Here is a 12,385-nt window from a genome sequence, read left to right on the forward strand (position 1 = left end):
GAACTCATTTCCAACATGACAGGGAAACAGTTCTCGCTCATGTTCGACGAGAACCATGATGTGGCGTGCGAAACGCTTCTTGCGGTGTGCACACGCGATTACAGTGAGTCGTCGAGCAAGATCAAGACTCCCTTCTTGGGGTTGTACTCAGTTGTGTAGGTTACTGGAAAAACCCTGTAGTCTCTCTGAGTGAATGCCTTCAACAGCTCAGCCTGCCGTTTGCGGCCTGTATTGAGATTCGATGTGATGGCGCTGCTGTTACGGTTGGAGAGCACAACAGTGTCTGGTTGAGAGTTAAAAAAAAGTCACCGTATAGTGTAACAAACAAGTCGCTCAGCCACTCTTTGGTCCTGTGTGTTCAAAACGCGTCTGAAACTTTGTTGTGAAGTTAGAGATTTTTCTGTGCAAAACTTCTGGGTGGTTTTCGCACAGAATTCTCCAAAGAACTACATAAAGCTTTTGTATCTCTTCGAGAAAACGAAAGTCAGGATGGAAAAAGTAAGAGTTCCTTGCCTTTCGTGAAGCTATCCACGACGTGGTGGTTAGTTCGAGGACGCGTTATTAAGAGGCTCTTGGACGACTGGGAAGAGCTGAATTCCTACTTAAGATGTAGCATGAATGAAGGTTCACAAGGGGGAAGGTGAAAATCTAGTACGCTTAATGACATGCTTCACGACGACCTGACATAACTTTAGTGTGTGTTTTTGTCTCCGGTTGGTATGAAATTTCAGAAAATCAATGCATTTTTTCAATCTATCATTGCTAACCCACAGAAAATGCAGAAGGAACTCGGACGCACCATACAGCAATAAAGTTGAGTCACCGACATGCCGGGGCAAAACTTTTCTGTCTCCATGACTTGCTTTGGTGAGCGTTTCTATAATGAGATTTCTCGCTGCTTCACCGGGGCCCAATCTAGCATAAATAGAACGTATGCAGAAAATTTGAAGCAGTGCTGTCAGGCTTTTTAAATGTCTTGCTGAGAGAAGTAGAAAACCATCTACCTAGCAACCAACAGCGTTTTGAAGGCATGAGTGTCATCGACCCATTAAAAGTGTTGTCCCAGACAGCACGCTTACCGTTTGATAAGCTTCTATTAAACACCTTTTTGAGGAAATCAAGAAATACTAGAAAAACAGTAGAGGAATATAATAATGCACACCTGAGCTGAAGAGTTCGTATTTTTGTTGCAAAATTCTTGATTGCTTCACGTTATTCTGGGCTGGGATCTTGAAGTATGAAAACGGGCTAGGAGAGAGACCATACGAAAAGTTAGCCCCAATCCGTTAGCTTGCCTCTCCTGCCCAGTGACAAACGCGGCACTTGAAAGGGTTTTCCGCCAGGTGACCTGCATGAAAACAATGTACCGAAATAAGTTGTCTGTCGCCACTCGAGAAGCTGTTGTCCGCATTCGCACAACACAATCATTTAATTTGGGTCACAGCGTGCAGTTCTTAGAGACTTGTGACATGCTTCGAAGATTCACGTAAGAGACGTACGAATAATTGTAATAGTGATTGCCGGCCATTGTTCTATCCGTCTGTGTTTTTCTATGGTCTTATGAATTATCACTGGCGTATTTGCTGGTGTAAAGTGATATTTTATGTCAGTGTGGCTCTTAATTACCTTTCAGGTACCTGGATTTGATAATGTTCTAAAAAAGTGATTTCAAAACCTTTTATGGACCAAGCAATGTCTTTGTGTTTTTGGACTTCGTTCCACTGCATTTTTTTGCTTACTTCTGAGCAAAAGAATGTGTGTATCATTCATGGTACAGGTGTTTTTAAATTTTCAAAACTGTTTATGTAAAGAACTATATTGTAGAACGTGTTTGGACTCTTTATTATGTGCTTAAAATTTGATTAGGTATATGGTATATAATTTGGCTTCAGTTGCCTTTAAGTGCAAAGTTTTCCTAATCTTCTGTATTTGCGCTGGCCATCATTATCTTCAGTACCTTTCAAAGAGCATCCAGCGCAAGAGGGCTTCTCTTTGTTTTTTTTTTGTTTTTATTTTGGGCTGTGATGAGCCTTAAATGACTAAACCTTGAAGTTGCCTTTACAGGTTTATTTGTGCTACTAATACCGTTGCTTTCAATAGGTAAATGGTCCTTATGAGCTACTAATTACGTTACCTACAGACTTACTCATAATATATTTTTTTGTTTGCACATTGTATCCAAAAGAGTATTCTCATAAATCAGTAGTAGTGTAGAAGGTTCATTATTGAGTTATTTTAGTCTTCTCAATTTTTATTTCCTGTGATAATTATTTATAATGCGTTCCAACATCTGTCCATTCCCATTTCTTAAACCGCTTTTGTTACAATTTATCTTGAATGATAATAATTGGTGCTTCACTGTATTGATGGTGATTTTCTCTATTCAAAAAATATCACTTTCCAAAGGTTCCCCAGTTTTTCGCAATGTGTTCACGCTGTGCTAACTTGTATACTCAGTTAGAGGATTACAATATTAATTAGGGAAAATACATCTCATTCTGAGATTTATTACCTGTCAGCTATAAGCAATGAGTTAATGTTTTGAACAGTGCTTTGCATGTTATGATTGGAGTACTGTCATGCCCTTAAATAGCTGAGTCAATTAGTGGCTGCATTTACGTTGTCGTGGGCTTCAAAACTATTTTCATTTTTAAAGGGACAAAAACGAGATTGTGGCGTTTATATTTCAAATAAACAACCAGTAAATGACACGGGTTTAGAAATTCTTCATGCATAAGGAACCGCTAACATTCTATTCATAAGGAATAACTACCTAGAAACCTTTGATAACTACAAAGTACAGTAGCTTCCTCTGTCATGTTATTTGTGCAGTGAACACAATGAAATATTAGACGCTCACATATAACTTGAAGGTCGACATTGTACTCTGGGCGGGTATTTGAATATGGTGGTGCAGAACACAGCGACCACTCAACTGAATGCGCACAACTCTGGCGTGCATACCCCAGTATTCTTCTAGTTCACTTCATCCGCTCGCGAAATGTTGTTTGCGAGTCTGCAGTGCCACTTAATAACAGAAACAAACAAATAAAAACACGGTATTTTTTACTCGATATGTATTAAGCAATTATGGCTGCTTGTATTTTAAGAAGAACGCAGACATTATATGACAAAAAGAGGAGTAGTCACTGTTGTGTTATTTGACCACGTGGTAACTGGAATATTCTGTGTTTTCGCAACTAGGCACTGGGGGAACAAAGTAATTTTGTTTCACTTCCATGAAGTCTATTTCGCAAGTGTGGGTTATTAGGCAATTAACATATGCCTCCGCAAGGATAGCAGGCACCGTATTAGGAAACGAAAACTCTATCTTTGTGGCTATTTTTTGCGAGGGCATGCTTAAAATGTCATCGTTTTTTTACGTCTTTATTGAAATATTTTTCCCCTGTAGGGGGCTGTGAAAATAAAAAGACGACAGCAAGAAGCGGTGATTTGCGGCCGACGATTTAAAAATAGGGCAGTAGCCAGAAAAACGTCATATCCACCTTTTTTAGTGCTCGTGAAATATGGCGAACTTTAGGCCGGAAGCTAGAACCCCTTTTTAATCTGGAAACGCTGCTGTTGAGGTGCGTGACAAGTGGGCACGCGTACCAGATAGCAGAAAGGCGCGTAGGCTGCGGGCCTGGACTTTTGCATTATGTCGAGAGTAAAAGCGTCTGGTTAAATCATTGCTTGCCAAATCCTTGGCCGTTCCCCAGTATTCCGCGAGGTAATTGGTTATTTGTTTTAACGGACCATTTCACAAAAGTGGGTAGACATGTTCCCGCTACGTACCGTAAGTACCCAGAATATTGGAGCTGCGCACCGCACCTCCATCCGCACAGCTCATATATTTCGAAGTGGGGGCATTACAGGAGCTGTGGTCAATGCCACGTGATGGCTGTCTACACCACCGAGTAGCAGAGACCAGGAGGATGCGCCTTGCAAGAGTGAGGTCAGAAAATTGCTGAGAGCGTGGGGATCAGCCAGTACGGGGCAGGACTGGCAAGCTTGGAACATTGGGTAACGGTACTTGGAGTAAAGGTGGGGTTTTTTGGGTACTCGGTATTGCTGTTCAGAGCACCGGCAACGTACTAGGACCACAGTACCGCACTGTTTACCATTATTCCAGAGGTTACCCTAACGTGCAGAAGTCAACAACCTATCCAAAAAATGGAAAACTGGACCATCGAGGCGAACATGGAGTGACAGGTATAGACATCATAAACATCAAACCCCTGACATCTTTTCACGAGTTTGGTTATCATAAAATTGTAGTGTCCGGAGTTTTCGTAAGTCGTTTTTTCGGTGGTTCTACCATAAGGGCGCTACGCCACGGGTATATATGTGATGTCACTCTAAATAAGACTCCCTTTGGCTTGACTCTTCAACTCGAGCGCACGTCTCCTGCTTCGCCCCTTCAGAGCCGTCACCGACGCGACACCACAATGGTGCAGCTGACTGAATAATCGTAGGAAATGTAAGCGCTCGAAATTCCTGCAATAATGTGTAAGTCGCCGGATAGGCCTCAAGTCTTATTTTCACGTAATGAGTGTCGAAACGTTCAGAGAGCCCGATAGACAGGTAGCCCTACGCGGACTACTGCCCCGGCAAGAAAACAGCGGCCAGCATCGCAGTCATGGAATCGGTGTGAGATTTTTAAACTTCAAGCAACACTTTAAGATCTCGCCAACGGGCACAAAGTAATTCTGGCACCAGGCTTACATAAAATGTACAGCAGCACCACTCCATCACTATTTTATCAAGATGGCTCACGTAGCCACGAAGCCACCTGCATTTCTGCCGGACCCGGGAAGGCCAACGAAGGTTCGAGCAGCACCGCTCGTTCGAAAAATATTTTATCCCAGCATGCTGCAATAAATTCGCTGCGCAACGAAAAGCAGCACTCTTGAAGACCTTGTTAGGAACGGAAGCGGATCGAATCACGCGCATGATTGAGTCAGCCAGACCGGCGGGCGCAAGCGATGCCGAGGTCTACAAGTATCTTGTCCAGGGCCTCGCGGCTTAATTTGACATCTCGGCATCACAGCGGGTTAGCCGCATACAGTTCCGAGGTCTACGCAAAGCACAAACAGAATGAGCGATCGACTTCGCGTGCCGTGTCCAATACGTGGGTCGACAGTGCAAGTTCAGCTCCGATGAAGCCGCCTCACTCGTGGATCAACTTTATGACGGGACTTGCGTCCGATCACATTAGAGAACGTCTGCTCGCAGAAGGCCCGGCACTGACGTTTGGCAAAACCATCCAAGTCATCCAAAACGTAATTGAAGTCCAGGATCATATGAAACGATATCCATCAGCCATGGAAGAGATAGTTCAAGTGGTCAACATCACTCAACCAACTCGACCGCTTTGATTTCAACATCGTGAATTTCAATCCACTACGTTTAGAACTAGACATCGACGTTCACCTCCAACAACGTGTGGCCGTTGTCACAGGACATGACATCCACCTCAACAGTGCCCAAACATCGAAAAAAACGTGCTTCAGTTGTGGTAAACGAGGCACTTTAGGAATGCCTGCCGTATGCCATGTCCTCAGACCACGCATCCATCGTCACCTTGTGTGAAACGACACATCCCCCACCATTGCGAAACATCGAGACCCCAACCGACGACCAGGATGCCATAGTCGTCAACCAGCTGGGCCAACACGCAAATTCATCACGGCAAGGATTCTGCGTGATGTCAAGGTGAAGGCCACTTTACACTCCCTTCTGGTAGACACAGGCTGAGCTGTCTCAATTATATCCGAAAAAAATTTTCAACCTTACTTTGCTACGCAGATAGCACTGAAGCTGCACCACTAATTCTTGAAAGATTATTTGGGTGGTATCATGCCTGTGTCAGGAGGTTTCGCAGTTACTGTTCCGTTTAAAAATATTCATGCACCCCTCTTATTTTGTGTTGTGCCAAAAGGGAGATCTCTACTGGGCGTGAATCCCACTTATGCTCTCTGTCTGGTACTTCCAGAAGATAAACCCCGATGCTGTTAAATAGCTACAGAACCTTTGAACCACAACCAAATAGAGCATGACTACAGAACCCTTGTAGATCGTGGCAACATACCAGAAAGAGATGTTGAACACGCAGGCGCCTTTCAGAACACACCCAAAAAGAAGTTGACAAACTTTGAATAATCGTTAGAGAACTGCTGCGTGAGCTACAGGCTCATGCATCCGAGCTAAAAAAAAGTCCAAGCTTTTCCGAAATATTCGAATAATACAATCTGAACTGGATACCAAAGAGGAGCTGGCAGCACAATAAAAACTCTTGGGTGACAATATAGAAGTATGTAAGCTGACTTATGAGGCTAGAGATCCTCGCGAGGAAGATCACACCGAGTACCCAAAGTAGGGGCACATCAATGACGTCGTAAAGAAGCACTCCCTGTTCGTCCGTTACTCGATCAAATCCCTCATCCGGAAGGAAGAAGACAAAGGAGCTGAGAAAGCCAAGTTTGGTATGGGCCACATTTAAAGGCGCAAAGACAAAAACAAGGTGGACACCGACAAGATGATGATGATGATAGTTGGGTTTTTTTGGCGCAAGGCCGACTATGGGCAAAGAGCGCCAAAGAAGAAGTTACTGAATTGTGAAGAGACCGTACATACTAAAACATGCGACTTAAAGTAAATGTGATGCAAAACAAAAGACAATGGAGATGGCTGGTGTATAGGGCCAGGATGATTACACGTGATATGACAAGAGCTGCAGAAAGTTCACCTCAGCTAAAAACGTAAAAACACGCTGACTAGAAAACATGGGTTCGTCGGCTAAAAAATATGATGGGTGCAAAGGAATGTGTCGTCTGTATAATTCAGGGAAATGTTTGTGTCGTGTTGTGTCAAGTGCCTTGCATGTGATTAGTATGTGGACTACGGATAGGCCCTTTCCACACCTGCTACACGTGGGTACTGAAGTTCCAGTAAGCAGGTGGGAGTGCGTCGCATGTGTGTGGCCTATCCGCAGCCTAGCCAGGGCGACTTCAGTGTATCTGTTGTGTGAGTCAGTTATGTAGCGTCCCAGTTGTGGTTTTATTACGTGTAGTTTGTTGTCTGTTTGTTGACTCCAGTGTAATTGCCATGTGTTGCGAAGCTGTCGTCTGATGTGTGTCTTTAGGTCGGTGTAAGGTACTGTTGTAATGTCAACTGTAGTCATGAGAGCAGCATCACCAGCCATTTGGTCGGCGGCCTCATTTCCAGGGATTCCACAATGCCCTGGTACCCAGCATATAGTTATTTCAAGATTTGAGGCATATGCAGACATTAGTACCTTGAAAAGAGCATTGATCACATAGTTTTTAAATGACCTTTTTAATGACAGTGCCTGTACAACGCTTTGAGAGTCTGTGTACACAATGGACTTGGGAATTTTATGTTTGATGATGTGGTTTGAAAAGAGTAAAATGCCATATGCTTCTGCCGTGTAAATACTGTTATGAAAAATCATTGTTTTGCTTACTCTAAAATTTGGTCCGTGCGCTGCACAAGATAGTGTAGAACCAGTTTTCGACGCATCACTATAGAATTCTGCGCACATGTACTTGTCCTGTAGGAACAGGAAGTGCTGCAGAATTGCATTCCTGGGTACCCTATTTTTTTCTACAAGAGTGAATGACAGGTCGCATGATACAGAACGAAGATGCCATGGTGCGATGAAATTATGAATGGGTGTCTTGTGCGTGTCTGAAAGGGGGACATTGAGTGCAGAAGCCTCCTCCCTAACTCTGAGAGAGAACGGTAAGGGAATAGATGGCCTGTTTAAAAAGAGTTGTAAATTTGATGTATCGTTCGTGGAGTGATTAAAAGGATGGTTGGTCAGAGACATGATCTTGGATGCATACAACAGGTCAACATACTCCCGCTGATGCCCTAGGCACCATTTGTCGCACTCGACATAAAGACTTTCAACGGGGCTAGTGCGGAATGCGCCACATGAGAGGCGAAGGCCGAGATGCAGCACTGGGTCGAGCATTTTCAGTGCTGTTTTTGTAGCAGACCCATACATGACAATGCCATAGTCGAGCCGAGACCCCACCAAGGCCGTGTAAAGGCGCAGCAGGAGTTGTTTGTCGGCCCCATATGATTGATGTGAGAGGACCCTAAGAATATTCATTGTTTTTAAGCATTTGCATTTGAGCTGTCTGATATGCGGGATGAATGTAAGCTTTTCGTCGAATAAAATGCCTAAAAACTTGTGTTCCTTGTTCACACGAATCGACATGCTATTAAGAGTAATGTCTGGGTCTATATGGACCCCGCGCTTCCTAGAGAACACAACGCAGGAGCTTTTTACAGGATTCAATTTAAAACCATTCTTGTCTGCCCAGCCGGCAAGCTTCTTGACGCCGAGCTGGACTGGACGTTCGCACATGGACATATTACATGATTTAAAAGATATCTCCACGTCATCTACATACATGGATTAAGAAATTGTAGGCGGCAGTGCCTTCCCAAGGGAGTTCATTTTTACTATGAAGAGAGTGCAGCTTAGAACTCCACCTTGCGGCACGCCATTTTCTTGCACGTGTACCTTTGACCGTGCAGAACCAACTCTGACGCGAAAGGTTCTCTCCGAAAAATAGCTAGCAAGGGTGTTAAACATATTACCAGAAACACCGAAAGACTTCAGGTCAGTAAGGATCCCATAACGCCAAGCGGTGTCATAGGCCTTTTCTAGGTCGAAGAACACAGTTAAACAGAACTGTTTATGAATGAAGGCATCCTTAATATATGACTCTATTGCCACAAGTTGATCATTCGTGGATCGCCCCGCCCTGAAGTCTGCCTGGCAGCTCTCGAGAAGGCCGTTATACTCCAAAAAGTACACGAGCCTCCGGTTTATCATCTTCTCAAGAAGCTTGCACAGGCAGCTGGTCAGGGCAATGGGTCGATAGCTAGCGGGAGAAGAAGGGTCCTTCCCTTCTTTCAAGAATGCTACAACTATGGCATCCCTCCAAGACTTTGGAATGTGCCCCGAAAGCCATATCTTGTTGAAAAGGTGAAGAAGTGTTACAAGAGTGTCTGTGTGTAAGTTCTGTAGCATTGTATATGTAATGTTGTCTGGGCCTGGAGTTGAGGGTTTACACGTGCTCAGAGCACCCCTCAGCTCATGAAGTGTGAACTCAGAGTTATAAGAAGTGGCTGACCTGTCATTGTCATGTAAAGGCTTCTTTTCGGCCATTTGTTTGTGTTTCATGAAAGTGTTTGTGTAGTGTGCTGAACTGGAAACGCGTTGGAAGTGTTGTGCGAGTGTGTCAGCCTGGTCATCGAGTGTGTCCCCTGTTGTGCTGACCAGAGGCAGGCTGTGTGTTTGTTGTCCTTTGAGTTTGCGTATTCTTGTCTATACTTTCCGTCTGTCTGTGTAGGAGTTTATTGATGTTATGAAGGAACGCCATCTCTCTCGTTTTGCCTCACGACGCACACGTTTTCCTAACGCCTTGGCCCGTTTGAACAAAATGAGGTTACCCGACGTGCGGTACCGACGAAGGACACCCCACGCCTTCTTCTGGGCCTCTCGCGCCCGCCTGCAGTCCTCATTCCACCACGGCCTCCGCTGGTTGCGCGGGGCACCAGAGGCGTGGGGAATGGACTTTCCGGCGGCGTCGAGGATGTGCGCCGTGAGCAGTTGGGTAGCTTCTTCAACGTGTAGGTGTCTTATGAATGTGTGGTGTGGTTTGGATGTCTCTGTAAATGTATTCCAGTTAGCTATTGCTTCATTAAACCTTTTACGGGAAGATGGACTGCTCGGGCCTGTACCTATATACGTTAATGAAGTGGGGAAATGGTCACTACCATATGGGTCCGTGCCCACACCCCACTCAAGACATGGCAAGAGAATTGCATAGCCAATAGCCAGGTCAAGATGTGAATATGTGTTGTGACCCATGTTATGGTATGTAGGCTGTTTATTGTTGAAAAGGCATGCTCCAGAGGATGTAAGACACCTCTCTATCAGGCGACCTCGGGCATCCGTACGAGAAGAGCCCCAAAGAGAATTGTGAACATTAAGGTCGCCTGTTAGAATGTATGGTTCGGGCAGCTGGTCAACCAGCGCCTCGAAGTAAGAACTCAAAAGTGTAATATCAGGAGGAATGTATATGGAGCATACCATTATCAACCTATTAAATATTATTAAGCCTATTGCTACAGCCTCAAGGATAGTGTTTAAAGTGACAGGGTGGCATGCTAATGATTTCCGGACGATTATGGCTACACCGCCAGAAGAGTGTGTGCAGCCATCCCTGTCTTTCCTGTATACCAGGTAAATATTCAAGAAATTCGTGTGTTTAGAATTCAAATGTGTTTCCTGAACACACATTACACTTGGCTGATTGCTATGCAGAATCTCATACACGTCGTCAAGATTATTCAGAAGGCCTCTGCAGTTCCATTGTACTATGTTCTCTCTTCCCATTATGAAGTGTTCGGAGCTACTGGACTAGGTTGTTTATGTGTCGTCTTTCGGGGCGGTGACTCTCGTCTTTTTTGGCTTGTCGGGAGGCTTTGGCGTCGGGACGCGTTCCTTGCGGTGCACCGCAGGCAAGAACGGACCGACGTCCATTTCATCCTCGGATGTCCTTGGAGCGCCTGAGGGATCCGGCTCCTGGACCGCGAAACCTTTGGGGCGCGCTTTTCCTTGCCCGCAACCACCGAGGGATTCAGGAACGCCTCGGATGGCGCAGGCGGTGCGGTGGGGGTGGGAGCTGCCGCTGGCTTCCCCAAGTCCATCTCCTCTGCGCCTTCGCCTGTGGCTTGGGACGCTGGAGTGGAAGTGGAGGATGCAGCATCGCTTCCACCAGACGTGGTTGCCCCCACAGCCGCTGCTGGCTCAGCGAGCGGTGCGGAGGCGGGTTGGGCTGCCTGAGGCAACCCAGGGGGGGGCAAGAGCGGGACCAAGTCCGACTCGCGGTACTGGGGCCCAGCAGAAACCAGACGCCGCTCCGCGCCCCGGCGAGCTGCGTCGGCGTAACTCCCCAGAGGGAAAGAGGCAAACCTCTTTCGCGCCTCGGGGAAGGTGATGTTTTCAGTGAATTTGATGTTGATGATTTTCTTTTCTAGTTGAAACTTTTCACATTTTCGAGAGTAGGCGGCATGGGGTCCCTGGCAGTTGGCACAGGTGAGGGTTTATGATGGACAGTTGTCTGATGGGTGATCATGCTGGGCGCACTTGCGCAGGTCAGACGGCCATGGCAGGAGTTGGTTCCATGCCCGAACCGCTGGCACTTAAAGCAGCGGCGCGGGTTCGGAATGAAAGGACGTATGGAGCATCGAATGAAGCCTGCATTTATATATTGTGGAAGTGCCGAGCGGTCAAAGGTCAGGATAATGTGTTTGGTAGGGATTATCTTGTCGTCCCTGCGCATCGTGATGCGCCGCACAGCTGTGACGCCCTGATCCTTTAAACCTTCGAGAAGGTCGGCATCTGTTTCCGTCAGGACATCTGTCTCAGAAATCACACCCTGGGAGCTGTTTAGGCTCCTGTGGGGCGTGACCCTGATGTCCAGATCATGGATGCGGGTTTGTGCAAGAAGAGTGCGGGCTTGTTGTTCTGCATTGAGTTCTACCAGGATTTCTCCGGTCGTGAGCTTTTTAGCTTGATATTTGCCACCTCTGGTGCTTTGCAGAAATTTAGAGATCAAGAATACGGACATGGAAGCGACAGGTCGTGCTGCGTCAGCTGACTCAATCACAAGAAAACGAGCATAGTTATTCATGGTTGTTGACAAGACAGTTGTTGTAAGAGGTGGGAACGAAACTTCGGTGCGGCCCCTTTTCGGGGGCCGATCACGTTTGGGGGGGGGGGGTTTGGAAAATGCCATGTGATAAATTGGAAAGCAGGGAGACGGGGGTACTTTCTTCTTTGACCTTACCCTGGTAGTCAAAGAGGTCCCGGAGCTCCCGGCCTGGTGAACAGGCAGGGAGCCCATCCGCCGGAGCTTGACCTGGGCTCCGACGGCCACCGTTCGTGGTTTCTAACCCTCCACCTATAAACACATCGCCACGGTTGGATCCAGCTTATGTTTGGGGGCTCGGGGTCCGCGGTATCGCCAGTACCGTCACCAAGATTGCTCAAGGTGCCCTGTGCGGGGTGGACACCGACAAGGCCGACGAAGCCGAGAGGCCAGACGGAAGCACCGAGAAGGTATCCGAAGAGGGCAGTCCCAAGATCCAGGACGTCGAATATACATCTTCATCTTCATCTTGCATCTTGGGAAACAGCGCGAACTAACAGGGACACAAAAAGAAAGAAGTGGACAGGAGTAGCGCTGACTTTCAACTCGATTTATTAGAAAAGACATAACTACTTATACATACACAGAATCCTCCTCCCCCACCACGCCCCGTGGAATATAACTAC

The 12,385-nt window shown here is 46.3% G+C and overlaps 1 long non-coding RNA gene across 1 annotated transcript in view; it reads right to left on the bottom strand.

Moving 5' to 3' along the window:
* Window positions 1-12,385, bottom strand: part of LOC144148737 (uncharacterized) — a 58,799-nt gene that overhangs the window by 14,329 nt on the left and 32,085 nt on the right. The window contains exon 2 of the long non-coding RNA XR_013318044.1: window positions 1,163-1,348. This is a non-coding gene — a long non-coding RNA (uncharacterized LOC144148737). The remainder of the gene's footprint in view (window positions 1-1,162; window positions 1,349-12,385) is intronic.

The sequence above is a fragment of the Haemaphysalis longicornis genome, unplaced genomic scaffold, assembly GCF_048455015.1.
Source record: "Haemaphysalis longicornis isolate Haplotype H1 unplaced genomic scaffold, Haemaphysalis longicornis Haplotype H1 scaffold_8, whole genome shotgun sequence".
In the NCBI taxonomy this organism is placed as follows: domain Eukaryota; kingdom Metazoa; phylum Arthropoda; class Arachnida; order Ixodida; family Ixodidae; genus Haemaphysalis; species Haemaphysalis longicornis.